This window comes from Melanerpes formicivorus, unplaced genomic scaffold (assembly GCF_026170545.1).
Source record: "Melanerpes formicivorus ecotype bairdi unplaced genomic scaffold, bMelFor1.0.p_v2 SCAF_166, whole genome shotgun sequence".
In the NCBI taxonomy this organism is placed as follows: Eukaryota; Metazoa; Chordata; class Aves; order Piciformes; family Picidae; genus Melanerpes; species Melanerpes formicivorus.
Window position 1 is genome coordinate 163,122 of NW_027142518.1, and position 5,489 is coordinate 168,610.

A 5,489-nucleotide genomic window follows, 5' to 3' on the forward strand; every position below is an offset into this window, starting at 1 on the left:
GGGGAACAGCCGGGCACTGCCCAGCGCGGCCGCCACGATCTGCGCCCTGGGATGGGGGCAGCAACACCCAGGGGGGCAGGGGGTGAGCAGCACAGGCAGCAACACCCAGGGGTGCAGGGGGTGAGCAGCACAGGCAGCAACACCCAGGGGGGCAGGGGGTGAGCGGCACAGGCAGCAACACCCAGGGGGGCAGGGGGTGAGCAGCACAGGCAGCAACACCCAGGGGGGCAGGGGGTGAGCAGCACAGGCAGCAACACCCAGGGGGGCAGGGGGGTGAGCAGCACAGGCAGCAACACCCAGGGGGGCAGGGGGTGAGCGGCACAGGCAGCAACACCCAGGGGTGCAGGGGTTGATCAGCACAGGCAGCAACACCCAGGGGTGCAGGGGTTGATCAGCACAGGCAGCAACACCCAGGGGGGCAGGGGGTGAGCAGCACAGGCAGCAACACCCAGGGGTGCAGGGGGTGAGCAGCACAAGCAGCAACACCCAGGGGGGCAGGGGGTGAGCAGCACAGGCAGCAACACCCAGGGGGGCAGGGGGTGAGCAGCACAAGCAGCAACACCCAGGGGGGCAGGGGGTGAGCAGCACAAGCAGCAACACCCAGGGGGGCAGGGGGTGAGCAGCACAAGCAGCAACACCCAGGGGGGCAGGGGGTGAGCAGCACAGGCAGCAACACCCAGGGGTGCAGGGCGTGAGCGGCACAGCCAGTAGCACCCAGGGATGCAGGGGGTGAGCAGCTCTGATTTGCTCAGGCATCTTGGAGAAGCTTCAGGCATTCAGGATTTCATCCTAGGTTGACATTGGGGCAGCCAAGCTTTCACCCTGGGCTGAGCTTGGAGCATCCAACCTTTCACCCTGGGCTAGGATTGGAGCATCCAACCTTTCACCCTGCGTTGGGATTGGAGCATCCAACCTTTCACCCTGGGTTGGGATTGGAGCATCCAACCTTTCACCCAGGGCTGAGCTTGGAGCATCCAACCTTTCACCCTGGGCTGGGATTGGAGCATCCAACCTTTCACCCTGGGCTGGGATTGGAGCATCCAACCTTTCACCCTGGGTTGGGATTGGAGCATCCAACCTTTCACCCAGGGCTGAGCTTGGAGCATCCAACCTTTCACCCTGGGCTGGGATTGGAGCATCCAACCTTTCACCCTGGGCTGGGATTGGAGCATCCAACCTTTCACCCTGGGTTGGGATTGGAGCATCCAACCTTTCACCCTGGGTTGGGATTGGAGCATCTAGCCTTTCACCCTGTGCTGAGGCATCCCCAGAGCAGTAAATCATTGAGCACCAGCCCTCAGAAGCCCCCTTGGAGCCTTGCTGCTTTTAATGAGAGCAAAGTGAGCGTCTCCAGATGCAACCCAATTTGGTTCTACAGATTCCTCCTCACTTTCTGCTCAACCCCAAGCTTTGGGGCAGACTCACAGCAGTGAGAAAGACCAAGACCATCCCTGGTGCACAGGAGAGCTGCTGGGACGTTGTACTTAAAGGAAATCCATTTAAGGAAGGTCATGACTCTTGCAGAGGACTTTGGTGTGGGTCATTTACAGACTGCCCAAGTATTTATTGATGTTCTTGAGTACAGTGTTATTAGTCCATGGTGTAAAAGACATCCAAGAGCTTGCTGGCACACACCAGTGGGATGCTGTGTGAGGAGCAGGATCCTGCAGCACAGCCCTGTGGAAGCAGCAAGAGGAATAAACGTGAGCTGGAAAGTGTTGGCAGCTTCCAAACGTGTGTGGTCTACCTGGACTTCAGCAAGGCCTTTGCCACCCTCCCCCACAGCAAACTCCTGGCCAAGCTGTCAGCCCCTGGCTTGGCCAGCAGCACTCTGAGCTGGGTTAGGAACTGGCTGGAGGGCCGAACCCAGAGAGTGGTGGTGAATGGTGCCACAGCCAGCTGGCAGCCAGGCACCAGTGGTGTGCCCCAGGGATCAGTGCTGGGCCCCAGCCTCTTCAATAGCTTTATTGATGATCTGGAGGAGGGGATTGAGTCCATCAGCAGTAAGCTTGCAGATGACAGCAAGCTGGGGGCAGGAGTTGATCTGTTAGAGGGCAGGAGAGCTCTGCAGAGGGACCTTGCCAGGCTGGACAAATGGGCAGAGTCCAAGGGCAGGAGATTGAACACATCCAAGTGCCAGGTTCTACACATTGGCCACAACAACCCCAGGCAGTGCTCCAGGCTGGGGTCAGAGTGGCTGAGAGCAGCCAGGCAGAAAGGAACCTGGGGGTACTGGTTGAGAGTAGGCTGAACATGAGCCAGCAGTGTGCCCCAAGAAGTCCAAGGGCATCCTGGCCTGCAACAGGAGCAGTGTGGCCAGCAGGAGCAGGGAAGTCATTGTGCCCTGTGCTCAGCACTGCTGAGGCCACACCTTGAGTCCTGTGTCCAGTTCTGGGCCCCTCAGTTTAGGAAAGATGTTGAGCTGCTGGAAGGTGTCCAGAGAAGGGCAACAAAGCTGGGGAGGGGTCTGGAGCACAGCCCTGTGAGGAGAGGCTGAGGGAGCTGGGGTTGCTTAGCCTGGAGAAGAGGAGGCTCAGGGGAGACCTTCTTGCTGTCTGCAACTCCCTGAAGGGAGGCTGTAGCCAGGTGGGGGTTGGTCTCTTCTGCCAGGCAGCCAGCACCAGAACAAGAGGACACAGTCTCAAGCTGTGCCAGGGGAGGTTCAGGCTGGAGGTGGGGAAGAAGTTCTTCCCAGCAAGAGAGATTGGCCATTGGGATGTGCTGCCCAGGGAGGTGGTGGAGTCACCATCCCTGGAGGTGTTTAGGAAGAGCCTGGATGAGGCACTTGGTGCCATGGTTTAGTTGATCAGATGGTGCTGGGTGAAGGGTTGGACTTGATGATCTCAAAGGTCTCTTCCAATCCGGTTAATTCTATTCTATTCTAAAGATCATCCAGTTCCAACCCCCCTGCCATGGGCAGGGACACCTCTCACCAGCCCAGGTTGATCAAGGCCTCATCCAGCCTGGCCTTGAACACCTCCAGGGAGGAGGCAGCCACAGCCTCCCTGGGCAACCTGTGCCAGTGTCTCACCAGCCTCACTGCAAAGAATGTCTTCCTCCTCTCCAGTCTCAATCTGCCCTCCTCAAGCTTCAATCCATTCCCTCTCATCCTATCACTCCCAGCCCTTGGCAAAAGTCCCTTCCTGACTTTCCTGCTGCCCCCTCCAGGTACTCGAAGGCTTCTCTGAGGTCTCCCTGCAGCCTTCTCTTCTCCAGGCTGAACAGCCCCAACTCTCTCAGCCTGTCCCCACAGGGGAGGTTCTGCAGCCCTCTGAGCATCTTCCTGGCCCTCCTCCAGGGCCTCCCAAGTCTGTCTGGTACACAGAGCTCCTCCAGGATGAAGAATGAGCTAATGCAGGGGGGACCAAGGGAATCCTTGGAGCAGCTGAGTTGTGCTGTGTCAGGAGGTGAGCAATTTGAGCTGAAGCATCTCTGCTGTTGGGGATGAAGTGCTCCCTGCAGAGAGGAAATGCCTCCTGCTCATGCAGAGTAACCTCATTTAGCACAGCTTGTTAAGCAGCCTGGCTGTGTCCAGGGCTCTGGTGGCAAATCAATCTTGAGAAGTGTCCTGACCCTTCCCCTTCAGAGCTGTCTTTTGTCAGCTCCAAGCAGGAGAGCACAAAAGCAGCACCTTAAGAGGATGGCACCAGCTGTGCCACCCTGCTGCTGCCCACAGTGTAAGCACAGGCAGCAACTCCCTGCTCCTGTGGGACCCTGCAGTGCTCCTCAGTAATGACTTCAATGTGTTACCTGCTTTTTGCTCTCTGCAGTGGGGCCTGGCTGACTGCAGGATCCCTCCAGGGATCCATCAGGCCTCCTGCTCTGGTAGCTCCTTCTGAAAGGTCCAAGCAGCTGCTGGTAGCTCATCACTCAGGTGCCAGGAGTGAAATGCTCATTAGCCCTTCTGCATCTGCTCTTCCTGCCTCTGCAGAGCCTTTCCCTGAATCTTTTCAGGCACAAATTCCATGCCTGGCTCCAAACTGTCTTTTAAGATCATCCAGAGGAGACCACAAAGATGCTCCAAGGGCTGCCTCCAGCTCTGCTGTGAGCACAGGCTGAGGGAGCTGGGGGTGTTCAGCCTGCAGAAGAGAAGGCTCCAGGGGCACCTCAGAGCTGCCTGCCAGGAGCTGAAGGCATCCTGCAGGAAGGCTGCAGAGAGACTTTTGCTGAGGGGGTCTGGAGCCAGGCCAAGGGGGAATGGTTTGAAATGAGAGCAGAGCAGAGCAGAGCTCAGCAGCTGGAGCTGCTCTGCTGTGAGGACAGACTGAGGGAGTTGGGGTTGTGCAATCTGGAGAGGAGAAGGCTCCCAGGAGACCTTCTTGTGGCCTTCCAGGATCTGCAGGGGGCTCCAAGAAAACTGGGGAGGGACTTTTGAGGGTGTGAGGGAGTGATAGGACTCGGGGGGAATGGAGCAAAACTAGAGGTGGGAAGACTAAGACTGGATGTGAGGCAGAAGTTGTTGGCCATGAGGGTGGTGAGAGCCTGGCAGAGGTTGCCCAGGGAGGTGGTGGAAGCCTCCTGCCTGGAGGTGTTTGCAGCCAGGCTGGATGTGGCTGTGAGCAACCTGCTGTAGTGTGAGGTGTCCCTGGCCATGGCAGGGGGTTGGGACTGGCTGCTCCTTGAGGTCCCTTCCAGCCCTGACAGTTCTGTGAGTCTGTATCCCTGCTTGCTGCAGCAGTGGGTGGGCTGGAGGAGTTCTGGAGGTCCCTTCCAACCCAGAGCATCCTCTGACTCTCTGACTGCATTATGCAAAAGCAGCACCAATGCAACAGCCAAGGCAGCAGGAGGCACATCTGTAGATGCTCTGCTAGGAGTGTCCAGAGGACCTCTAGAGGCCAAAGGCCCCCAACAGAGCAGGGGGAGGCAGAGAGACCATCAACTGCTCACCTGTTAGGAAGGTTCCTCTGTGTCACTGCATATTCTTAACTCATGAAGAGGGAAGAGACTTTGTCTGTGCAGCTCTTTGAAAGGCCTTCATGGTGGAGTTCCTGCTAGCCCCATGTGCTCCTAAGTCATCTGGAAAAATGAGGCAATGAAGCTTCCTGATGGTCCTCTAATATTGAAGCCATTAAGATGAGATCCAACTGTGAAGAGCTGCAGATGGCTCTGCCAATACTGGGGGGGAACCAAACCACCAAATGGCAGATGAGAGGCTGATAAATACAAAGCATCACTCATGAATCAAACCATTCCTGGCCATGCACAGCAGCAACAGGCTCTAAATTAGCTATCAGCAGGCAGGGATTAAAGAGCTTTTGAGTTACCATTGAAATGTCAAAGCCATGCTCAGGAGCCAGCAGAAATGGATGCAGCAACTTTTAAGGGATCCTTGGGAAAGGAAGAGAGAAAATCAGAATCACAGAGTGCCAGGGGCTGGAAGGGAGCTGCAGAGAGCAGCCAGGCCAAGCCCCCTGCCAGAGCAGGAGCACCCAGGGCAGCTCCCACAGCAACACAGCCAGCTGGCTTTGCAATGCCTCCACACAAGGAGA